The sequence below is a fragment of the Phalangium opilio genome, unplaced genomic scaffold (genome assembly GCF_054372755.1).
Source record: "Phalangium opilio isolate 3A_F unplaced genomic scaffold, DU_Popi_V2 ptg001675l_1, whole genome shotgun sequence".
Classification (NCBI taxonomy): Eukaryota; Metazoa; Arthropoda; class Arachnida; order Opiliones; family Phalangiidae; genus Phalangium; species Phalangium opilio.
In genome coordinates, this window is record NW_028324261.1 from 899,838 (window position 1) to 924,948 (window position 25,111).

Sequence of the window (25,111 nt, forward strand, 5' to 3'; positions counted from 1 at the left end):
GCGTTCAGCTGTTAATCGAAAGGTTGGTGGTTCGAGCCCACCCGGGAGAGGTGTTGTGGGGTCTCAAATGTAACGTAGAAAGCCAAAGTTTTTCCACAACACCTGACAACCATTTAATTTCTGAGCTTCCGTGGCTCAATGGTTAGCGCGTTCGGCTGTTAACCAATAGGTTGGTGGTTCGAGCCCATCCGGGAGCGGTGTTGTGAGGTCTCAGATGTGACGTTAAAAGTCAAGGTTTTTACACAATACCTGACGAGCATTTAACTTTTGGGCTTCCGTGGCGCAATGGTTAGCGCGTTCGGCGGTTAACCAATAGGTTGGTGGTTCGAGCCCATCCGGGAGCGGTGTTGTGAGGTCTCAGATGTGACGTAAGAAGTCAAGGTTTTTACACAATACCTGACGAGTATTTAACTTTTGGGCTTCCGTGGCGCAATGGTTAGCGCGTTCGGCTGTTAACCAATAGGTTGGTGGTTCGAGCCCATCCGGGAGCGGTGTTGTGAGGTCTCAGATGTGACGTAAAAAGTCAAGCTTTTGCACAATACCTGACGAGCATTTAGCTTTTGGGCTTCCGTGGCGCAATGGTTAGCGCGTTCGGCTGTTAAGCAATAGGTTGGTGGTTCGAGCCCATCCGGGAGCGGTGTTGTGAGGTCTCAGATGTGACGTAAAAAGTCAAGGTTTTTACACAATACCTGACGAGCATTTAAATTTTGGGCTTCCTTGGCGCAATGGTTAGCGCGTTCGGCTGTTAACCAATAGGTTGGTGGTTCGAGCCCACCCGGAAGCGGTGTTGTGTGATCTCGAATGTAACGTAGAAAGCCAAAGTTTTTCCACAATACCTGACGACCATTTAATTTTTGGGCTTCCGTGGCGCAATGGTTAGCACGTTCGGCTCTTAACCAATAGGTTGGTGGTTCGAGCCCATCCGGGAGCGGTGTTGTGAGGTCTCAGATGTGACGTAAAAAGTCAAGGTTTTCCACAATACCTGACAACCATTTAATTTCTGAGCTTCCGTGGCTCAATGGTTAGCGCGTTCGGCTGTTAACCAATAGGTTGGTGGTTCGACCCCATCCCGGAGCGGTGTTGTGAGGTCTCAGATGTGACGTAAAAAGTCAAGGTTATAAAGATGAAGGTTAATTTGTCTCACTTAATTTAAATTCGAATTTTTAACTAGCACTCTCGGCAACGGCCATATCTGAGGCCGAGTTACGTCGATTTTGAAAATGTTATTAAAAATCGAGGTACATTTTTATTTATTGTTAAATCGAGATGAAATCACTTTTAATGAGTGTTTTATATTGAATTAAGCTGAATTCGGTCAAAAATTTCTCCAGAAAAAAATGCATTCAAAAAAGTACCGAAAAAATCGCAGGTTTTTCTTCTTCAAGACACAAAATCCGTGAATACGATTTCTTATTGAAAATTGAATTTTAACAGTTTTTTGAATGAATATCGTTAAATTGCTTGAATTAAAGCAAAAAGTATAAAAATAATGGTTTCAGTGGTTACATTTGAAAATAGTGTAGAAATACTCAAAATATGCTTCTTTGGCCGTGAAACGTCGATTTTGAAAATGTTATTAAAAATCGAGGTACATTTTTATTTATTGTCCTGACGAACATTTAATTTTTGGGCTTCCCTGGCTCAATGTTAGCGCGTTCGGCTGTTAATCGAAAGGTTGGTGGTTCGAGCCCATCCCGGAGCGGTGTTGTGAGGTCTCAGATGTGACGTAAAAAGTCAAGGTTATAAAGATGAAGGTTAATTTGTCTCACTTAATTTAAATTCGAATTTTTAACTAGCACTCTCGGCAACGGCCATATCTGAGGCCGAGTTACGTCGATTTTGAAAATGTTATTAAAAATCGAGGTACATTTTTATTTATTGTTCAATCGAGATGAAATCACTTTTAATGAGTGTTTTATATTGAATTAAGCTGAATTCGGTCAAAAATTTCTCCAGAAAAAAATGCATTCAAAAAAGTACCGAAAAAATCGCAGGTTTTTCTTCTTCAAGACACAAAATCCGTGAATACGATTTCTTATTGAAAATTGAATTTTAACAGTTTTTTGAATGAATATCGTTAAATTGCTTGAATTAAAGCAAAAAGTATAAAAATAATGGTTTCAGTGGTTACATTTGAAAATAGTGTAGAAATACTCAAAATATGCTTCTTTGGCCGTGAAACGTCGATTTTGAAAATGTTATTAAAAATCGAGGTACATTTTTATTTATTGTCCTGACGAACATTTAATTTTTGGGCTTCCCTGGCTCAATGTTAGCGCGTTCGGCTGTTAATCGAAAGGTTGGTGGTTCGAGCCCATCCGGGAGCGGTGTTTTGGGATCTCAAATGTAACGTAAATAGCCAAAGTTTTTCCACAATACCTGACGACCATTTAATTTTTGGGCGTCCGTGGCGCAATGGTTAGCGCGTTCGGCTGTTAACCGAAAGGTGGTGGTTCGAGCCCAGCCGGGAGCGGTGTTGTGAGGTCTCAGATGTGAAGTAAAAAGACAAAGTTTTACCTCAATACCTGACGACCATTTAATATTTGGGCTTCCGTTGCGCAATGGTTAGCGCGTTCGGCTGTTAACCGAAAGGTTGGTGGTTCCAGCCCACCCGGGAGCGGTGTTGTGGGATCTCTAATTTAACGTAAAAAGCCAAAGTTTTTCCACAATACCTGACGACCATTTTTTTTGGGCGTCCGTGGCGCAATGGTTAGCGCGTTCGGCTGTTAACCGAAAGGTTGGTGGTTCGAGCCCATCCGGGAGCGGTGTTGTGACGTCTCAGATGTTACGTAAAATGTCAGAGTTTTTCCACAATACCTGACGAACATTTAATTTTTGGGCTTCCGTGGCGCAATAATTAGCGCGTCCAGCTGTTAATCGAAAGGTTGGTGGTTCGAGCCCACCCGGGAGCGGTGTTGTGGGATCTCAAATGTAACGTAGAAAGCCAAAGTTTTTCCACAATACCTGACTACCATTTAATTTTTGGGCTTCCTTGGCGCAATGGTTAGCGCGTTCGGCTGTTAACCGAAAGGATGGTGGTTCGAGCCCACCTGGGAGAGGTGTTGTAGGGTCTCAGATGTAACGTAAAAAGTCATAACTTATTGTTGTGTGTTTGTACGACTACACAGGAGTTGATACTTTAAAACTATGGTTTTATTTACAATGATTTATACATGATCGAGGTCCGAGGTAGACTGAATTTTTAACACAGAGAGGGGGCCTTTTTATACACGAGAGATTAGATAAATAATAGACATTAAGCTAATATGGGGCTGTTCATAAACTGGCCTACTAATAATATAAAGCATAATGTCACATCCCCTTTTTTTATACAAATAAGAATGCGTTTTATAAATTTAACTTAGTCGATGGCTTTGAGATTCTTCCGGATCGTGTTACTGTCCCTTTGTCGTCTTTTGGCAATTTGCTTCTTGTCTTTCTCTTATTCGTACTTTCCGGTGACCTCGTGGTATTGGACTCAGATGGATCAGCTCGCAAGTTCTCTCTGTCGGTATCTTGAAGGTTTTCAGCATTGCATGGATGATTGTCGTGGGCTGGCTCAGAGACAGGTTCCTCTCGATCAATGATGTTTGGTGGATCTATGACGTCCTCTGGGCCAATACTCGATTCCGGAGTGAAAGACTTGATTCCGTGATTTTGATGACTGTCCGGTAGGGGAACTAGATGGAACCGGTTTCTTCGAATCCTTCCTTTAGACGTCTCGATTATATATGATCGGGGCTCCTCTGCTTTCTCGAAAACGGTTCCTTCTTTGCGTAAATCGGTTATCCATACCCTTTTCCCAAGATCTAATTTGTGTAGCTCTCTGACTCTATGGCGTTGGTCGTAATTTCGTTTCTGAGTTTTTTTCTGCGTTAGTGATGTTTCTTTGATACGTTCTGCTGATAAGATCGTCGGGACAAGCATGTTTGACGGTAATGGGAGCGTTGTTCGGAGATGGCGACTCATAAGCATTTGTGCTGGACTGAAACCATTGGACGTCGGTGTAGATCGGTACGCCAACAGTGCCAAAGGGATGTTGTCAGATTTCTTTAAAATGGATTTCGCTGTCTTTACTGCTGCTTCTGCGAACCCATTACTTTGAGGATATCTTGGGCTGCTCGTGATAGATCGAAATCCATATTTCTTGGAGAATGCGATGAATTCCAAGGTTCTTGTCGCTGATAAATTAGTGCCATTATCGCTGCGGACCACCTCTGGAATTCCGTGTCGTGCAAATATATCTTCGATGATCTCGATGACAGTTTTTGTAGTTTGATCTTTCATTCGAGCCAATTCCAGATATTTTGAGTAGTAGTCCATCATGACCAGGTACCATTTTCCCCCATGATGTAGCATATCTATGGCAACTGCTTGCCATGGTCGTTCGGGTAAGCTTGTTGGTTTTAAGGGCTCATGAAAGTTGACTGATTCTTTGAGACATCGTTCGCATCTTTTCACCTTATCTTCGATTTCCCGTGAAATTCCAGGCCACCAGACGGATTGTTTGGCTCTTTCTCGACATTTGACGATTCCCATGTGACCTTGATGAATTCGATCCATTATTTCTGGACGCATGGAACTTGGAATGAGCAGTCTGCTGCCTTTCATGATGATTCCGTCTTGGATGGTGATTTCATGCCTGTAGCTGAAGTAGTCATTACAACTACTGTGTACGCGTTTTTTCTCCGGCCATCCATGTTCGAGGTAACGTTGTAATGTTCTGCATGTAGCATCTTCCTGTTGTTTATGAAGAATTTCCGCAAGCTTTGGATCTGTAGTGGGTAGGTTCATCATTACTAACTGTACGTGAGCAGAAATTTCTTGTTGTAGCTCGTTGTCGTCAACGTCTATCAACGGAGCTCTAGACAATGTATCAGCGGCAACTAAGGATTTTCCAGGCACGTAGGAGACCTTGTACGAGTATCGCATCATGCGTAGACGTAGCCTTTGCAGTCTCGGAGATAAATCGTCCAGTTGTTTCGAATGCAATATGGAAACAAGGGGCTGATGATCAGTTTCTAGCTTTATTGTTATACCCGTTATGAAATCCTCAAATCGCTGGCATGCCCACGTTAATGCATACGCCTCCTTCTCGATCTGCGCATAGCGTTGTTCTGTCGAGGATAACGTCTTCGAGGCATAGGCAATGACTTTGTAAGTTCCATTGGCTTGTTCTTGTCGAAGTATTGCTCCAATCCCATAGCTTGACGCATCGGCGGATACTACTGTTGGCTTCCTTGGATCGAAGATACCCAAAACAGGCTTGCTTGTGAGTGTCGTCTTGAGGTATTTGAAGGCCATTTCTTGACTTGGGCCCCAAATCCAGCTGTTCTTGGTGCTCAATAGACTACTTAGTGGTTTAAGCTGCTCGGCCATTCGGGGAATGAACTTTCCAAGATAATTTACCATTCCTAATAGACGACGTAGCTCTGCGACATCAGATGGTGATTTCATCTCGACTATGGCTCGAACCTTCTCCTCGTCTGGACTGATCCCGGCACTGTCTATTACGTGCCCCAAAAACTTGATCCTTTTGTTAAATTTTTTATAATATACCATGCCACTGTTCAATTTTAAGTGGATATAACATAAATTCATTAATTCTTTTTTCATGAATCTTTAACACTAATTATTATAATACACCATTGTTAAATCTGTATTTTAAATTAAATTGTTGTATTAAATTAAGCAGATAGGCACGGGGCTTACTAGTCACAATGTGACTTAGCCCCGTAGCAAACTGTATATGTAATGATAAGTAAAAAATAAACATTTTGAATTTGAATTTGAATTTTGACTCCAAAGAGGCATTTCCTTTCATTGAGCGTGACTCCTTGGTCTTTCAATCTTTCGAGAACTTCCTTTAGGTTTTCATCATGTTCGGCCATGTCCTTGCCCCATACTAGAATGTCGTCCTGATGACAAACTGTGTTCTTGACGCCTTCAATATACGAAGACATTTGGCTTTGGTAGTGCTCGGATGCAGATGTTAAACCAAAGGGCAGGCAATTGCAGCAATATCTTCCAAATGGCGTCATGAAAGTCGTTAGTAATATGGAGTCCGGATGTAGCGGTATCTGCCAATAACCGGAATTACAATCAAGTTTTGAGAAGATCTCGGCTCCAGCCAGTCGTCCAAGCGTATGGTCTACAGCCGGTATCTGGTACCGTTCACGTTGTACGTAGTTATTCAGTTGCGTATAATCCACCCATATCCTTAATTCGCCAGAATCCTTTCTCACGACCACCATGGGAGCGCACCAGTCTGTGGGGTCCTCGACTCTCCGGATTACTCCCAAGTCCACCATTCGTTTCAATTCAGCTTCGACTTGTGACATCAAAGGAATCGCAACTCGACGTGGAGTCGTCACTGCATACGGTACTGCGTTCGGTTTCAGCTTCAGTTTGTAGCTTCGTTTGACTCGTCCTAAGCCGGTAAATAGTTGAGGATAATGGTCCTTTGGTCTTATACTCGTCTCCGTGAGTTGCAGCTCATCGATTCTTTGAACTATTTTCAGGTCTTCACTTGCTCTGAGGCTTAGAAGTGGAACTTGCAATTGGTCGATGACATAGACCTTGTCATGGATGGTGGTATCTCTACTTGACAGGTAGGCTTCAATGAAACCTTTGCAGTTAATCAAGGTCTTCCCTGGTCCAAACAGACGTCGGTCAGATTTATTCAGTGCTAAGTCTTGAAATTTCGCCTTGTACAGCGAGTCTGGTAATACGCAAACGTCCGCGCCGGTATCTATCTTGAATTGAACTTGTTTTGCATTAATCCTAATGTTTACCATCCAACGATCTTGTATCTCGTCGCTGCTGACTTTTCCCAAGAACGTATCCATTGGCGTTGAGTCATCATCATCCACAGAGATCATTTGCGATGTGACCTCACGATTGTAGTTGGTGGTTGACCTTTGACACACACGCTCGTAGCGGCCAATCTTCTTACACTTCCTGCAAACTGCTCTATATGCTGGGCATCGCTCTCGATTGTGTTTCTCGAACATTCCGCATTTCTTGCAGGTATCTGAAGTAACCTTTTGATCGCGTTGAATTGGTCTTGAAGGATGAGTTGCTCTTGGTCGCCTGTTCTCCTTCGTCTGAGAGGTGTTTCGAGAGCCAAGCTTTTCGACAACAGCCGGAGTTCCGTTTTTATAACTTCCTGCGTTTAATTCTTGTTGTTGTCGGCGAACTTCTTCGGCATGGCGGGCGGTTGAGATCGGTTTCTCCAGTGTAAGGTTTCCGTCTAATTGCATTTTTTCCGACAGGGCTTTGTCTCGCACCCCGACTACTATTCGGTCTCTCAGCAATTCGTCTTGGAGAGTTCCGTAGGCACATTTCTGAATCTGGGCTCGACACGCGGTGATAAACTCTTCTACCGGTTCGCCATCTTGCTGAACTCGTGAGTTGAAGGTTGCTCGCTCGTAGATAACGTTCCTCCGGAGAATGAAATGTCCTTCGAATTTATTCATAACGACATTGAAGTCAGACTTCTCTGCATCGGTGGCAAACGTAAATGACAAGAATACGTCATCAGCTTTGTCGCCCATCACGTATATTAACGCGTTGACTTGTTCCTCTCCTGTCTTGGAACTAAGACCGGACGCGGATCTGAATCTCTCGAACCTCCTCCTCCATCGGGGCCACTCATTGGAATTCGAAAAGTTGAATTGGCAAGGCGGTTGCACTTGAAAGGCTGCGGCGTTCTGCATTTTCCGTGTCGAGGTAGACCGCAAATCTAGTCGATTACTGATTAACGAATTAAAGCTAACCGTGATATCGCGCGACTAAATACCACATTAACGAACTTCTGACACCATGTTGTGTGTTTGTACGACTACACAGGAGTTGATACTTTAAAACTATGGTTTTATTTACAATGATTTATACATGATCGAGATCCGAGATAGACTGAATTTTTAACACAGAGAGGGGGCCTTTTTATACACGAGAGATTAGATAAATAATAGACATTAAGCTAATATGGGGCTGTTCATAAACTGGCCTACTAATAATACAAAGCATAATGTCACACTTATCCACAAAACCTAACAACCATTTCATTTCTGAGCTTCTGTGGCTCAATGTTTAGCGCGTTCGGCTGTTAACCAATTGGTTGGTGGTTCGAGCCTATCCGGGAGAAGTGTTGTGACGTCTCAGATGTAACGTAAAATGTCAGAGTTTTTCCACAATACCTGACGAACATTTAATTTTTGGGCTTGCGTGGCGCAATGGTTAGCGCGTTCAGCTGTTAATCGAAAGGTTGGTGGTTCGAGCCCACCCGGGAGAGGTGTTGTTGGGTCTCATATGTTGCGTAAAAATTCAAAACTTTTCCACAATACGTGACAACCATTTATTTTCTGAGCTTTCGTGGCTCAATGGTTAGCGCGTTCGGCTAATAACCAATAGGTTGGTGGTTCGAGCCCACCCGGGAGCGGTGTTTTTGGATCTCAAATGTAACGTAAATAGCCAAAGTTTTTCCACAATACCTGACGACCATTTAATTTTTGGGCGTCCGTGGCGAATGGTTAGCGCATTCGGCTGTTAACCGAAAGGTTGGTGGTTCGAGCCCATCCGGGAGCGGTGTTGTGAGGCCTCAGATGTGAAGTAAAAAGTCAAAGTTTTACCTCAATACCTGACGAAAATTTAATTTTTGGGCTTCAGTGGCGCAATGGTTAGCGCGTTCGGCTATTAACCAATAGGTTGGTGGTTCGAGCCCATCCGGGAGAAGTGTTGTGACGTCTCAGATGTAACGTAAAATGTCAGAGTTTTTCCACAATACCTGACGAACATTTAATTTTTGGGCTTCAGTGGCGCAATGGTCAGCGCGTTCTGCTGTTAACCGAAAGGTTGGTGGTTCGAGCCCAAACGAGAGAGGTTTTGTGGGGTCTCAGATGTAGCGTGAAAAGTCGTAACTTTTCAACAATACCTGACAACCATTTAATTTCTGAGCTTCCGTGGCTCAATGGTTAGCGCTTTCGGCTGTTAACCAATAGGTTGGTGGTTCTAGCCCATCCGGGAGCGGTGTTGTGATGTTTCAGATGTAACGTAAAATGTCAGAGTTTTACCTCAATACCTGACGAGCATTTATTTTTTGGGCTTCCGTGGCGCAATGGTTAGCGCGTTCAGCTGTTAATCGAAAGGTTGGTGGTTCGAGCCCACCCGGGAGAGGTGTTGTGAGGTCTCATATGTAGCGTGAAAAGTCAAACTTTTTCCATAATACGTTATAACCATTTATTTTCTGATCTTTCGTGGCTCAATGGTTAGCGCGTTCGGCTGTTAACCAATAGCTTGGTGGTTCGGGCCCACCCGGGAGCGGTGTTTTTGGATCTCAAATGTAACGTAAATAGCCAAAGTTTTTCCACAATACCTGACGACCATTTAATTTTTGGGCTTCCGTGGCGCAATGGTTAGCGCGTTCAGCTGTTAACCGAAAGGTTGGTGGTTCGAGCCCAAAAGAGAGGTTTTGTGGGGTCTCAGATGTAGCGTGAAAAGTCGTAACTTTTCAACAAAACCTGACAACCATTTAATTTTTGGGCGTCCGTGGCGCAATGGCTAGCGCGTTCGGCTGTTAACCGAAAGGTTGGTGGTTCGAGCCCATCCGGGAGCGGTGTTGTGACGTCTCAGATGTTACGTAAAATGTCAGAGTTTTTCCACAATACCTGACGAACATTTAATTTTTGGCCTTCCGTGGCGCAATAATTAGCGCGTCGAGCACTTAATCGAAAGGTTGGTGGTTCGAGCCCACCCGGAAGAGGTGTTGTGGGGTCTCAGATGTAGCGTTAAAAGTCAAAACTTTTCCACAATACGTGACAACCATTTAATTTCTGATCTTCCGTGGCTCAATGGTTAGCGCGTTCGGCTGTTAACCAATAGGTTGGTGGTTCGAGCCCACCCGGGAGCGGTGTTTTTGGATCTCAAATGTAACGTAAATAGCCAAAGTTTTTCCACAATACCTGACTACCATTTAATTTTTGGGCGTCCGTGGCGAATGGTTAGCGCGTTCGGCTGTTAACCGAAAGGTTGGTGGTTCGAGCCCATCCGGGAGCGGTGTTGTGAGGTCTCAGATGTGAAGTAAAAAGACAAGGTTTTACCTCAATACCTGACGAAAATTTAATTTTTGGGCTTCAGTGGCGCAATGGTCAGCGCGTTCAGCTGTTAACCGAAAGGTTGGTGGTTCGAGCCCTCCCGGGAGCGGTGTTGTGACGTCTCAGATGTAACGTAAAATGTCAGAGTTTTTCCACAATACCTGACGAGCATTTAGTTTTTGGGCTTCCGTGGCGCAATGGTTAGCGCGTTCAGCTGTTAATCGAAAGGTTGGTATTCGAGCCCACCCGGGAGAGGTGTTGTGAGGTCTCAGATGAAGCGTGAAAAGTCAAACTTTTTCCATAATACGTGATAACCATTTATTTTCTGATCATTCGTGGCTCAATGGTTAGCGCGTTCGGCTGTTAACCAATAGCTTGGTGGTTCGAGCCCACCCGGCAGCGGTGTTTTTGGATCTCAAATGTAACGTAAATAGCCAAAGTTTTTCCACAATAACTGACAACCATTTAATTTCTGAGCTTCCGTGACTCAATGGTTAGCGCGTTCGGCTGTCAATCGAAAGGTTGGTGGTTCGATCCCATGCGGGAGCGGTGTTTTGAGGTCTCGGATGTGAAGTAAAAAGTCAAAGTTTTACCTCAATACCTGACGAAAATTTAATTTTTGGGCTTCAGTGGCGCAATGGTCAGCGCGTTCAGCTGTTAACCGAAAGGTTGGTGGTTCGAGCCCACCCGGGAGCGGTGTTGTGACGTCTCAGATGTAACGTAAAATGTGAGAGTTTTTCCACAATACCTGACGAGCATTTAATTTTTGGGCTTCCGTGGCGCAATGGTTAGCGCGTTCAGCTGTTAATCGAAAGGTTGGTGGTTCGAGCCCACCCGGGAGAGGTGTTGTGAGGTCTCAGATGTAGCGTGAAAAGTCAAACTTTTTCCATAATACGTGATAACCATTTATTTTCTGATCTTTCGTGGCTCAATGGTTAGCGCGTTCGGCTATTAACCAATAGCTTGGTGGTTCGAGCCCACCCGGGAGCGGTGTTTTTGGATCTCAAATGTAACATAAATAGCCAAAGCTTTTCTACAATACCTGACGACCATTTAATTTTTGGGCTTCCGTGGCGCAATGGTTAGTGCGTTCAGCTGTTAACCGAAAGGTTGGTGGTTCGAGCCCAAACGAGAGAGGATTTGTGGGGTCTCAGATGTAGCGTGAAAAGTCGTAACTTTTCAACAATACCTGACAACCATTTAATTTTTGGGCTTCCGTGGCGCAGTAATTAGCGCGTCCAGCTCTTAATCGAAAGGTTGGTGGTTTGAGCCCACCCGGAAGAGGTGTTGTGGGGTCTCAGATGTAGCGTTAAAAGTCAAAACTTTTCCACAATACGTGACAACCATTTAATTTCTGATCTTCCGTGGCTCAATGGTTAGCGCGTTCGGCTGTCAATCGAAAGGTTGGTGGTTCGATCCCATCCGGGAGCGGAGTTGTGAGGTCTCGGATGTGAAGTAAAAAGTCAAAGTTTTACCTCAATACCTGACGAAAATTTAATTTTTGGGCTTCAGTGGCGCAATGGTCAGCGCGTTCAGCTGTTAACCGAAAGGTTGGTGGTTCGAGCCCTCCCGGGAGCGGTGTTGTGACGTCTCAGATGTAACGTAAAATGTGAGAGTTTTTCCACAATACCTGACGAGCATTTAATTTTTGGGCTTCCGTGGCTCAATGGTTAGCGCGTTCGGCTGTTAACCTATAGGTTGGAGGTTCTAGCCCATCCGGGAGCGGTGTTGTGATGTCTCAGATGTAACGTAAAATGTCAGAGTTTTTCCACAATACCTGACAACCATTTAATTTCTGAGCTTCCGTGGCACAATGGTTAGCGCGTTCGGCTGTCAATCGAAAGGTTGGTGGTTCGATCCCATCCGGGAGCGGTGTTGTGAGGTCTCGGATGTGAAGTAAAAAGTCAAAGTTTTACCTCAATACCTGACGAAAATTTAATTTTTGGGCTTCAGTGGCGCAATGGTCAGCGCGTTCAGCTGTTAACCGAAAGGTTGGTGGTTCGAGCCCACCCGGGAGAGGTGTTGTTAGGTCTCAGATGTAGCGTGAAAAGTCAAAATTTTTCCATAATACGTGATAACCATTTATTTTCTGATCTTTCGTGGCTCAATGGTTAGCGCGTTAGGCTGTTAACCAATTGCTTGGTGGTTCGAGCCCACCCGGGAGCGGTGTTTTTGGATCTCAAATGTAACGTAAATAGCCAAAGTTTTTCTACAATACCTGACGACCATTTAATTTTTGGGCTTCCGTGGCGCAATGGTTAGTGCGTTCAGCTGTTAACCGAAAGGTTGGTGGTTCGAGCCCAAACGAGAGAGGATTTGTGGGGTCTCAGATGAAGCGTGAAAAGTCGTAACTTTTCAAATATACCTGACAACCATTTAATTTTTGGGCATCCGTGGCGCAATGGCTAGCGCGTTCGGCTGTTAACCGAAAGGTTGGTGGTTCGAGCCCATCCGGGAGCGGTGTTGTGACGTCTCAGATGTTACGTAAAATGTCAGAGTTTTTCCACAATACCTGACGAACATTTAATTTTTGGGCTTCCGTGGCGCAGTAATTAGCGCGTCCAGCTCTTAATCGAAAGGTTGGTGGTTCGAGCCCACCCGTAAGAGGTGTTGTGGGGTCTCAGATGTAGCGTTAAAAGTCAAAACTTTTCCACAATACGTGACAACCATTTAATTTTTGGGCTTCCTTGGCGCAATGGTTAGCGCGTTCGGCTGTTAACCGAAAGGATGGTGGTTCGAGCCCACCTGGGAGAGGTGTTGTAGGGTCTAAGATATAACGTAAAAAGTCAAAACTTATCCACAAAACCTAACAACCATTTAATTTCTGAGCTTCTGTGGCTCAATGGTTAGCGCGTTCGGCTGTTAACCAATTGGTTGGTGGTTCGAGCCTATCCTGGAGAAGTGTTGTGACGTCTCAGATGTAACGTAAAATGTCAGAGTTTTTCCACAATACCTGACGAACATTTAATTTTTGGGCTTGCGTGGCGCAATGGTTAGCGCGTTCAGCTGTTAATCGAAAGGTTGGTGGTTCGAGCCCACCCGGGAGAGGTGTTGTTGGGTCTCATATGTAGCGTAAAAAGTCAAAACTTTTCCACAATACGTGACAACCATTTATTTTCTGAGCTTTCGTGGCTCAATGGTTAGCGCGTTCGGCTGTTAACCAATAGGTTGGTGGTTCGAGCCCACCCGGGAGCGGTGTTTTTGGATCTCAAATGTAACGTAAATAGCCAAAATTTTTCCACAATACCTGACGACCATTTAATTTTTGGGCGTCCGTGGCGAATGGTTAGCGCATTCGGTTGTTAACCGAAAGGTTGGTGGTTCGAGCCCATCCGGGAGCGGTGTTGTGAGGCCTCAGATGTGAAGTAAAAAGTCAAAGTTTTACCTCAATACCTGACGAAAATTTAATTTTTGGGCTTCAGTGGCGCAATGGTCAGCGCGTTCAGCTGTTAACCGAATAGTTGGTGGTTCGAGCCCAAACGAGAGAGGTTTTGTGGGGTCTCAGATGTAGCTTGAAAAGTCGTAACTTTTCAACAATACCTGACAACCATTTAATTTCTGAGCTTCCGTGGCTCAATGGTTAGCGCGTTCGGCTGTTAACCAATAGGTTGGTGGTTCTAGCCCATCCGGGAGCGGTGTTGTGATGTCTCAGATGTAACGTAAAATGTCAGAGTTTTTCCACAATACCTGACGAACATTTAATTTTTGGGCTTCCGTGGCGCAATGGTTAGCGCGTTCAGCCGTTAATCGAAAGGTTGGTGGTTCGAGCCCACCCGGAAGAGGTGATGTGGGGTCTCAGATGTAGCGTAAAAAGTCAAAACTTTTCCACAATACGTGACAACCATTCAATTTCTGAGCTTCCGTGGCTCAATGGTTAGCGCGTTCGGCTGTTAATCGAAAGGTTAGTGGTTCGAGCCCATCCGGGAGCGGTGTTGTGAGGTCTCGGATGTGAAGTAAAAAGTTAAAGTTTTACCTCAATACCTGACGAGCATTTATTTTTTGGGCTTCCGTGGCGCAATGGTTAGCGCGTTCAGCTGTTTATCGAAAGGTTGGTGATTCGAGCCCACCCGGGAGAGGTGTTGTGAGGTCTCAGATGTAGCGTGAAAAGTCAAACTTTTTCCATAATACGTGATAACCATTTATTTTCTGATCTTTCGTGGCTCAATGGTTAGCGCGTTCGGCTGTTAACCATTAGCTTGGTGGTTCGAGCCCACCCGGGAGCGGTGTTTTTGGATCTCAAATGTAACGTAAATAGCCAAAGTTTTTCCACAATACCTGACGACCATTTAATTTTTGGGCTTCCGTGGCGCAATGGTTAGCGCGTTCAGCTGTTAACCGAAAGGTTGGTGGTTCGAGCCCATCCGGGAGCGGTGTTGTGACGTCCCAGATGTTACGTAAAATGTCAGAGTTTTTCCACAATACCTGAAGAACATTTAATTTTTGGCCTTCCGTGGCGCAATAATTAGCGCGTCGAGCACTTAATCGAAAGGTTGGTGGTTCGAGCCCACCGGAAGAGGTGTTGTGGGGTCTCAGATGTAGCGTTAAAAGTCAAAACTTTTCCACAATACGTGACAACCGTTTAATTTCTGATCTTCCGTGGCTCAATGGTTAGCGCGTTCGGCTGTTAACCAATAGGTTGGTGGTTCGAGCCCACCCGGGAGCGGTGTTTTTGGATCTCAAATGTAACGTAAATAGCCAAAGTTTTTCCACAATACCTGACGACCATTTAATTTTTGGGCGTCCGTGGCGAATGGTTAGCGCGTTCGGCTGTTAACCGAAAGGTTGGTGGTTCGAGCCCATCCAGGAGCGGTGTTGTGAGGTCTCAGATGTGAAGTAAAAAGACAAGGTTTTACCTCAATACCTGACGAAAATTTAGTTTTTGGGCTTCAGTGGCGCAATGGTCAGCGCGTTCAGCTGTTAACCGAAAGGTTGGTGGTTCGAGCCCTCCCGGGAGCGGTGTTGTGACGTCTCAGATGTAACGTAAAATGTCAGAGTTTTTCCACAATACCTGACGAGCATTTAATTTTTGGGCTTCCGTGGCGCAATGGTTAGCGCGTTCAGCTGTTAATCGAAAGGTTGGTATTCGAGCCCACCCGTGAGAGGTGTTGTGAGGTCTCAGATGTAGCGTGAAAAGTCAAAATTTTTCCATAATACGTGATAACCATTTATTTTCTGATCTTTCGTGGCTCAATGGTTAGCGCGTTAGGCTGTTAACCAATTGCTTGGTGGTTCGAGCCCACCCGGGAGCGGTGTTTTTGGATCTCAAATGTAACGTAAATAGCCAAAGTTTTTCTACAATACCTGACGACCATTTAATTTTTGGGCTTCCGTGGCGCAATGGTTAGTGCGTTCAGCTGTTAACCGAAAGGTTGGTGGTTCGAGCCCAAACGAGAGAGGATTTGTGGGGTCTCAGATGAAGCGTGAAAAGTCGTAACTTTTCAAATATACCTGACAACCATTTAATTTTTAGGCATCCGTGGCGCAATGGCTAGCGCGTTCGGCTGTTAACCGAAAGGTTGGTGGTTCGAGCCCATCCGGGAGCGGTGTTGTGACGTCTCAGATGTTACGTAAAATGTCAGAGTTTTTCCACAATACCTGACGAACATTTAATTTTTGGGCTTCCGTGGCGCAGTAATTAGCGCGTCCAGCTCTTAATCGAAAGGTTGGTGGTTCGAGCCCACCCGTAAGAGGTGTTGTGGGGTCTCAGATGTAGCGTTAAAAGTCAAAACTTTTCCACAATACGTGACAACCATTTAATTTTTGGGCTTCCTTGGCGCAATGGTTAGCGCGTTCGGCTGTTAACCGAAAGGATGGTGGTTCGAGCCCACCTGGGAGAGGTGTTGTAGGGTCTAAGATGTAACGTAAAAAGTCATAACTTATCCACAAAACCTAACAACCATTTAATTTCTGAGCTTCTGTGGCTCAATGGTTAGCGCGTTCGGCTGTTAACCAATTGGTTGGTGGTTCGAGCCTATCCTGGAGAAGTGTTGTGACGTCTCAGATGTAACGTAAAATGTCAGAGTTTTTCCACAATACCTGACGAACATTTAATTTTTGGGCTTGCGTGGCGCAATGGTTAGCGCGTTCAGCTGTTAATCGAAAGGTTGGTGGTTCGAGCCCACCCGGGAGAGGTGTTGTTGGGTCTCATATGTAGCGTAAAAAGTCAAAACTTTTCCACAATACGTGACAACCATTTATTTTCTGAGCTTTCGTGGCTCAATGGTTAGCGCGTTCGGCTGTTAACCAATAGGTTGGTGGTTCGAGCCCACCCGGGAGCGGTGTTTTTGGATCTCAAATGTAACGTAAATAGCCAAAATTTTTCCACAATACCTGACGACCATTTAATTTTTGGGCGTCCGTGGCGAATGGTTAGCGCATTCGGTTGTTAACCGAAAGGTTGGTGGTTCGAGCCCATCCGGGAGCGGTGTTGTGAGGCCTCAGATGTGAAGTAAAAAGTCAAAGTTTTACCTCAATACCTGACGAAAATTTAATTTTTGGGCTTCAGTGGCGCAATGGTCAGCGCGTTCAGCTGTTAACCGAATAGTTGGTGGTTCGAGCCCAAACGAGAGAGGTTTTGTGGGGTCTCAGATGTAGCGTGAAAAGTCGTAACTTTTCAACAATACCTGACAACCATTTAATTTCTGAGCTTCCGTGGCTCAATGGTTAGCGCGTTCGGCTGTTAACCAATAGGTTGGTGGTTCTAGCCCATCCGGGAGCGGTGTTGTGATGTCTCAGATGTAACGTAAAATGTCAGAATTTTTCCACAATACCTGACGAACATTTAATTTTTGGGCTTCCGTGGCGCAATGGTTAGCGCGTTCAGCCGTTAATCGAAAGGTTGGTGGTTCGAGCCCACCCGGAAGAGGTGATGTGGGGTCTCAGATGTAGCGTAAAAAGTCAAAACTTTTCCACAATACGTGACAACCATTCAATTTCTGAGCTTCCGTGGCTCAATGGTTAGCGCGTTCGGCTGTTAATCGAAAGGTTGGTGGTTCGAGCCCATCCGGGAGCGGTGTTGTGAGGTCTCGGATGTGAAGTAAAAAGTTAAAGTTTTACCTCAATACCTGACGAGCATTTATTTTTTGGGCTTCCGTGGCGCAATGGTTAGCGCGTTCAGCTGTTTATCGAAAGGTTGGTGATTCGAGCCCACCCGGGAGAGGTGTTGTGAGGTCTCAGATGTAGCGTGAAAAGTCAAACTTTTTCCATAATACGTGATAACCATTTATTTTCTGATCTTTCGTGGCTCAATGGTTAGCGCGTTCGGCTGTTAACCATTAGCTTGGTGGTTCGAGCCCACCCGGGAGCGGTGTTTTTGGATCTCAAATGTAACGTAAATAGCCAAAGTTTTTCCACAATACCTGACGACCATTTAATTTTTGGGCTTCCGTGGCGCAATGGTTAGCGCGTTCAGCTGTTAACCGAAAGGTTGGTGGTTCGAGCCCATCCGGGAGCGGTGTTGTGACGTCCCAGATGTTACGTAAAATGTCAGAGTTTTTCCACAATACCTGACGAACATTTAATTTTTGGCCTTCCGTGGCGCAATAATTAGCGCGTCGAGCACTTAATCGAAAGGTTGGTGGTTCGAGCCCACCGGAAGAGGTGTTGTGGGGTCTCAGATGTAGCGTTAAAAGTCAAAACTTTTCCACAATACGTGACAACCGTTTAATTTCTGATCTTCCGTGGCTCAATGGTTAGCGCGTTCGGCTGTTAACCAATAGGTTGGTGGTTCGAGCCCACCCGGGAGCGGTGTTTTTGGATCTCAAATGTAACGTAAATAGCCAAAGTTTTTCCACAATACCTGACGACCACTTAATTTTTGGGCGTCCGTGGCGAATGGTTAGCGCGTTCGGCTGTTAACCGAAAGGTTGGTGGTTCGAGCCCATCCAGGAGCGGTGTTGTGAGGTCTCAGATGTGAAGTAAAAAGACAAGGTTTTACCTCAATACCTGACGAAAATTTAGTTTTTGGGCTTCAGTGGCGCAATGGTCAGCGCGTTCAGCTGTTAACCGAAAGGTTGGTGGTTCGAGCCCTCCCGGGAGCGGTGTTGTGACGTCTCAGATGTAACGTAAAATGTCAGAGTTTTTCCACAATACCTGACGAGCATTTAATTTTTGGGCTTCCGTGGCGCAATGGTTAGCGCGTTCAGCTGTTAATCGAAAGGTTGGTATTCGAGCCCACCCGTGAGAGGTGTTGTGAGGTCTCAGATGTAGCGTGAAAAGTCAAAATTTTTCCATAATACGTGATAACCATTTATTTTCTGATCTTTCGTGGCTCAATGGTTAGCGCGTTAGGCTGTTAACCAATTGCTTGGTGGTTCGAGCCCACCCGGGAGCGGTGTTTTTGGATCTCAAATGTAACGTAAATAGCCAAAGTTTTTCTACAATACCTGACGACCATTTAATTTTTGGGCTTCCGTGGCGCAATGGTTAGTGCGTTCAGCTGTTAACCGAAAGGTTGGTGGTTCGAGCCCAAACGAGAGAGGATTTGTGGGGTCTCAGATGAATTGTGAAAAGTCGTAACTTTTCAAATATACCTGACAACCATTTAATTTTTGGGCATCCGTGGCGCAATGGCTAGCGCGTTCGGCTGTTAACCGAAAGGTTGGTGGTTCGAGCCCATCCGGGAGCGGTGTTGTGACGTCTCAGATGTTACGTAAAATGTCAGAGTTTTTCCACAATACCTGACGAACATTTAATTTTTGGGCTTCCGTGGCGCAGTAATTAGCGCGTCCAGCTCTTAATCGAAAGGTTGGTGGTTCGAGCCCACCCGTAAGAGGTGTTGTGGGGTCTCAGATGTAGCGTTAAAAGTCAAAACTTTTCCACAATACGTGACAACCATTTAATTTTTGGGCTTCCTTGGCGCAATGGTTAGCGCGTTCGGCTGTTACCCGAAAGGATGGTGGTTCGAGCCCCCCTGGGAGAGGTGTTGTAGGGTCTAAGATGTAACGTAAAAAGTCATAACTTATCCACAAAACCTAACAACCATTTAATTTCTGAGCTTCTGTGGCTCAATGGTTAGCGCGTTCGGCTGTTAACCAATTGGTTGGTGGTTCGAGCCTATCCTGGAGAAGTGTTGTGACGTCTCAGATGTAACGTAAAATGTCAGAGTTTTTCCACAATACCTGACGAACATTTAATTTTTGGACTTGCGTGGCGCAATGGTTAGCGCGTTCAGCTGTTAATCGAAAGGTTGGTGGTTCGAGCCCACCCGGGAGAGGTGTTGTTGGGTCTCATATGTAGCGTAAAAAGTCAAAACTTTTCCACAATACGTGACAACCATTTATTTTCTGAGCTTTCGTGGCTCAATGGTTAGCGCGTTCGGCTGTTAACCAATAGGTTGGTGGTTCGAGCCCACCCGGGAGCGGTGTTTTTGGATCTCAAATGTAACGTAAATAGCCAAAATTTTTCCACAATACCTGACGACCATTTAATTTTTGGGCGTCCGTGGCGAATGGTTAGCGCATTCGGTTGTTAACCGAAAGGTTGGTGGTTCGAGCCCATCCGGGAGCGGTGTTGTGAGGCCTCAGATGTGAAGTAAAAAGTCAAAGTTTTACCTCAATACCTGACGAAAATTTAATTTTTGGGCTTCAGTGGCGCAATGGTCAGCGCGTTCAGCTGTTAACCGAATAGTTGGTGGTTCGAGCCCAAACGAGAGAGGTTTTGTGGGGTCTCAGATGTAGCGTGAAAAGTCGTAACTTTTCAACAATACCTGACAACCATTTAATATCTGAGCTTCCGTGGCTCAATGGTTAGCGCGTTCGGCTGTTAACCAATAGGTTGGTGGTTCTAGCCCATCCGGGAGCGGTGTTGTGATGTCTCAGATGTAACGTAAAATGTCAGAGTTTTTCCACAATACCTGACGAACATTTAATTTTTGGGCTTCCGTGGCGCAATGGTTAGCGCGTTCAGCCGTTAATCGAAAGGTTGGTGGTTCGAGCCCACCCGGAAGAGGTGATGTGGGGTCTCAGATGTAGCGTAAAAAGTCAAAACTTTTCCACAATACGTGACAACCATTCAATTTCTGAGCTTCCGTGGCTCAATGGTTAGCGCGTTCGGCTGTTAATCGAAAGGTTGGTGGTTCGAGCCCATCCGGGAGCGGTGTTGTGAGGTCTCGGATGTGAAGTAAAAAGTTAAAGTTTTACCTCAATACCTGACGAGCATTTATTTTTTGGGCTTCCGTGGCGCAATGGTTAGCGCGTTCAGCTGTTTATCGAAAGGTTGGTGATTCGAGCCCACCCGGGAGAGGTGTTGTGAGGTCTCAGATGTAGCGTGAAAAGTCAAACTTTTTCCATAATACGTGATAACCATTTATTTTCTGATCTTTCGTGGCTCAATGGTTAGCGCGTTCGGCTGTTAACCATTAGCTTGGTGGTTCGAGCCCACCCGGGAGCGGTGTTTTTGGATCTCAAATGTAACGTAAATAGCCAAAGTTTTTCCACAATACCTGACGACCATTTTATTTTTGGGCTTCCGTGGCGCAATGGTTAGCGCGTTCAGCTGTTAACCGAAAGGTTGGTGGTTCGAGCCCATCCGGGAGCGGTGTTGTGACGTCCCAGATGTTACGTAAAATGTCAGAGTTTTTCCACAATACCTGACGAACATTTAATTTTTGGCCTTCCGTGGCGCAATAATTAGCGCGTCGAGCACTTAATCGAAACGTTGGTGGTTCGAGCCCACCGGAAGAGGTGTTGTGGGGTCTCAGATGTAGCGTTAAAAGTCAAAACTTTTCCACAATACGTGACAACCGTTTAATTTCTGATCTTTCGTGGCTCAATGGTTAGCGCGTTCGGCTGTTAACCAATAGGTTGGTGGTTCGAGCCCACCCGGGAGCGGTGTTTTTGGATCTCAAATGTAACGTAAATAGCCAAAGTTTTTCCACAATACCTGACGACCATTTAATTTTTGGGCGTCCGTGGCGAATGGTTAGCGCGTTCGGCTGTTAACCGAAAGGTTGGTGGTTCGAGCCCATCCAGGAGCGGTGTTGTGAGGTCTCAGATGTGAAGTAAAAAGACAAGGTTTTACCTCAATACCTGACGAAAATTTAGTTTTTGGGCTTCGGTGGCGCAATGGTCAGCGCGTTCAGCTGTTAACCGAAAGGTTGGTGGTTCGAGCCCTCCCGGGAGCGGTGTTGTGACGTCTCAGATGTAACGTAAAATGTCAGAGTTTTTCCACAATACCTGACGAGCATTTAATTTTTGGGCTTCCGTGGCGCAATGGTTAGCGCGTTCAGCTGTTAATCGAAAGGTTGGTGGTTCGAGCCCACCCGGTAGAGGTGTTGTGGGGTCTCAGATGTAGCGTAAAAAGTCAAAACTTTTCCACAATACGTGACAGCCATTTAATTTCAGAGCTTCCGTGGCTCAATGGTTAGCGCGTTCGGCTGTCAATCGAAAGGTTGGTGGTTGGAGCCCATCCGGGAGCGGTGTTGTGAGGTCTAGGATGTGAAGTAAAAAGTCAAAGTTTTACCTCAATACCTGACGAAAATTTAATTTTTGGGCTTCAGTGGCGCAATGGTCAGCGCGTTCAGCTGTTAACCGAAAGGTTGGTGGTTCAAGCCCTCCCGGGAGCGGTGTTGTGACGTCTCAGATGTAACGTAAAATGTCAGAGTTTTTCCACAATACCTGACGAGCATTTAATTTTTGGGCTTCCGTGGCGCAATGGTTAGCGCGATCAGCTGTTAATCGAAAGGTTGGTATTCGAGCCCACCCGGGAGAGGTGTTGTGAGGTCTCAGATGAAGCGTGAAAAGTCAAACTTTTTCCATAATACGTGATAACCATTTATTTTCTGATCTTTCGTGGCTCAATGGTTAGCGCGTTCGGCTGTTAACCAATAGCTTGGTGGTTCGAGCCCACCCGGGAGCGGTGTTTTTGGATCTCAAATGTAACGTAAATAGCCAAAGTTTTTCCGCAATACCTGACGACCATTTTTTTTGGGCGTCCGTGGCGCAATGGTTAGCGCGTTCGGCTGTTAACCGAAAGGTTGGTGGTTCGAGCCCATCCGGGAGCGGTGTTGTGAGGCCTCAGATGTGAAGTAAAAAGTCAAAGTTTTACCTCAATACCTGACGAAAATTTAATTTTTGGGCTTCAGTGGTGCAATGGTTAGCGCGTTCGGCTTTTAACCAATAGGTTGGTGGTTCGAGCCCATCCGGGAGAAGTGTTGTGACGTCTCAGATGTAACGTAAAATGTCGGAGTTTTTCCACAATACCTGACGAACATTTAATTTTTGGGCTTCAGTGGCGCAATGGTCAGCGCGTTCAGCTGTTAACCGAAAGGTTGGTGGTTCGAGCCCAAACGAGAGAGGTTTTGTGGGGTCTCAGATGTAGCTTGAAAAGTCGTAACTTTTCAACAATACCTGACAACCATTTAATTTCTGAGCTTCCGTGGCTCAATGGTTAGCGCGTTTGGCTGTTAACCAATAGGTTGGAGGTTCTAGCCCATCCGGGAGCGGTGTTGTGATGTCTAAGATGTAACGTAAAATGTCAGAGTTTTTCCACAATACCTGACGAACATTTAATTTTTGGGCTTCCGTGGCGCAATGGTTAGCGCGTTCAGCTGTTAATCGAAAGGTTAATGGTTCGAGCCCACCCGGTAGAGGTGTTGTGGGGTCTCAGATGTAGCGTAAAAAGTCAAAACTTTTCCACAATACGTGACAACCATTTAATTTCTGAGCTTCCGTGGCTCAATGGATAGCGCGTTCGGCTGTCAATCGAAAGGTTGGTGGTTGGAGCCCATCCGGGAGCGGTGTTGTGAGGTCTAGGATGTGAAGTAAAAAGTCAAAGTTTTACCTCAATACCTGACGAAAATTTAATTTTTGGGCTTCAGTGGCGCAATGGTCAGCGCGTTCAGCTGTTAACCGAAAGGTTGTTGGTTCGAGCCCAAACGAGAGAGGATTTGTGGGGTCTCAGATGTAGCGTGAAAAGTCGTAACTTTTCAACAATACCTGACAACCATTTAATTTTTGGGCGTCCGTGGCGCAATGGCTAGCGCGTTCGGCTGTTAACCGAAAGGTTGGTGGTTCGAGCCCATCCGGGAGCGGTGTTGTGAGGTCTCAGATGAGAAGTAAAATGTCAAGGTTTTACCTCCATACCTGACGAAAATTTAATTTTTGGGCTTCAGTGGCGCAATGGTCAGCGCGTTCAGCTGTTAACTGAAAGGTTGGTGGTTCGAGCCCTCCCGGGAGCGGTGTTGTGACGTCTCAGATGTAACGTAAAATGTCAGAGTTTTTCCACAACACCAGACGAACATTTAACTTTTGGGCTTCCGTGGCGCAATGGTTAGCGCGTTCAGCTGTTAATCGAAAGGTTGGTGGTTCGAGCACGCCCGGAAGAGGTGTTGTGGGGTCTCAGATGTAGCGTAAAAAGTCAAAACTTTTCCACAATACGTGACAACCATTTAATTTCTGAGCTTCCGTGGCTCAATGGTTAGCGCGTTCGGCTGTCAATCGAAAGGTTGGTGGTTCGAGCCCATCCGGGAGCGGTGTTGTGAGGTCTCGGATGTGAAGTAAAAAGTCAAAGTTTTACCTCAATACCTGACGAAAATTTAATTTTTGGGCTTCAGTGGCGCAATGGTCAGCCCGTTCAGCTGTTAACCGAAAGGTTGGTGGTTCGAGCCCTCCCGGGAGCGGTGTTGTGACGTCTCAGATGTAACGTAAAATGTCAGAGTTTTTCCACAATACCTGACGAGCATTTAATTTTTGGGCTTCCGTGGCGCAATGGTTAGCGCGTTCAGCTGTTAATCGAAAGGTTGGTGGTTCGAGCCCACCCGGGAGAGGTGTTGTGAGGTCTCAGATGTAGCGTGAAAAGTCAATATTTTTCCATAATACGTGATAACCATTTATTTTCTGAGCTTCCGTGGCTCAATGGTTAGCGCGTTCGGCTGTTAACCAATAGGTTGGTGGTTCGAGCCCACCCGGGAGCGGTGTTTTGGGATCTCAAATATAACGTAAATAGCCAAAGTTTTTCCGCAATACCTGACGACCATTTAATTTTTGGGCCTCAGTGGCTAAATGGTTAGCGCGTTCAGCTGTTACCAATAGGTTGGTGGTTCGAGCCCACCCGGGAGCGGTGTTGTGTGATCTCAAATGTAACGTAGAAAGCCAAAGTTTTTCCACAATACCTGACGACCATTTAATTTTTGGGCTTCCGTGGCGCAATGGTTAGCGCGTTCGGCTGTTAACCAATAGGTTGGTGGTTCGAGCCCACCAGGGTGCGGTGTTGTGTGATCTCAAATGTAACGTAGAAAGCCAAAGTTTTTCCACAATACCTGACGACCATTTAATTTTTGGGCTTCCGTGGCGCAATGGTTAGCACGTTCGGCTGTTAACCTATAGGTTGGTGGTTCGAGCCCATCCGGGAGCGGTGTTGTGAGGTCTCAGATGTGACGTAAAAAGTCAAAGTTTTTCCACAATACCTGACAACCATTTAATTTCTGAGCTTCCGTGGCTCAATGGTTAGCGCGTTCGGCTGTTAACCAATAGGTTGGTGGTTCGAGCCCACCCGGGAGCGGTGATGTGGGATCTCAAATGTAACGTAGAAAGCCAAAGTTTTTGCACAATAAATGACGACCATTTAATTTTTGGGCTTCCGTGGCGCAATGGTTAGCGCGTTCGGCTGTTAACCAATAGGTTGGTGGTTCGACCCCATCCGGGAGCGGTGTTGTGAGGTCTCAGATTTGACGTAAAAAATCAAGGTTTTTACACAATACCTGACGAGCATTTAACTTTTGGGCTTCCGTGGCGCAATGGTTAGCGCGTTCGGCTGTTAACCAATAGGTTGGTGGTTCGAGCCCATCCGGGAGCGGTGTTGTGAGGTCTCAGATGTGACGTAAAAAGTCAAGGTTTTTACACAATACCTGACGAGCATTTAACATTTGGGCTTCCGTGGCGCAATGTTTAGCGCGTTCGGCTGTTAACCAATAGGTTGGTGGTTCGAGCCCATCCGGGAGCGGTGTTGTGAGGTCTCAGATGTGACGTAAGAAGTCAAGGTTTTTACACAATACCTGACGAGTATTTAACTTTTGGGCT

The 25,111-nt window shown here is 45.7% G+C and overlaps 6 non-coding genes across 6 annotated transcripts; all 6 read left to right on the forward strand.

Annotated features, from left to right (window-relative positions):
* The first annotated feature begins 858 nt into the window (after positions 1 to 858).
* Positions 859 to 931, forward strand: TRNAK-CUU (transfer RNA lysine (anticodon CUU)). Its single transcript has one exon. It is a non-coding gene; the product is annotated as a tRNA-Lys (tRNA).
* Positions 932 to 8,370: 7,439 nt separating this feature from the next.
* TRNAI-AAU (transfer RNA isoleucine (anticodon AAU)) lies at positions 8,371 to 8,443 on the forward strand. The gene has a single exon. It is a non-coding gene; the product is annotated as a tRNA-Ile (tRNA).
* Positions 8,444 to 11,452: 3,009 nt separating this feature from the next.
* TRNAD-GUC (transfer RNA aspartic acid (anticodon GUC)) lies at positions 11,453 to 11,525 on the forward strand. The gene has a single exon. It is a non-coding gene; the product is annotated as a tRNA-Asp (tRNA).
* A 368-nt stretch (positions 11,526 to 11,893) lies between these two features.
* Positions 11,894 to 11,966, forward strand: TRNAD-GUC (transfer RNA aspartic acid (anticodon GUC)). Its single transcript has one exon. It is a non-coding gene; the product is annotated as a tRNA-Asp (tRNA).
* A 9,471-nt stretch (positions 11,967 to 21,437) lies between these two features.
* Positions 21,438 to 21,510, forward strand: TRNAD-GUC (transfer RNA aspartic acid (anticodon GUC)). Its single transcript has one exon. It is a non-coding gene; the product is annotated as a tRNA-Asp (tRNA).
* Positions 21,511 to 23,492: 1,982 nt separating this feature from the next.
* On the forward strand, positions 23,493 to 23,565 carry TRNAD-GUC (transfer RNA aspartic acid (anticodon GUC)). Its single transcript has one exon. It is a non-coding gene; the product is annotated as a tRNA-Asp (tRNA).
* Positions 23,566 to 25,111: the final 1,546 nt, after the last annotated feature.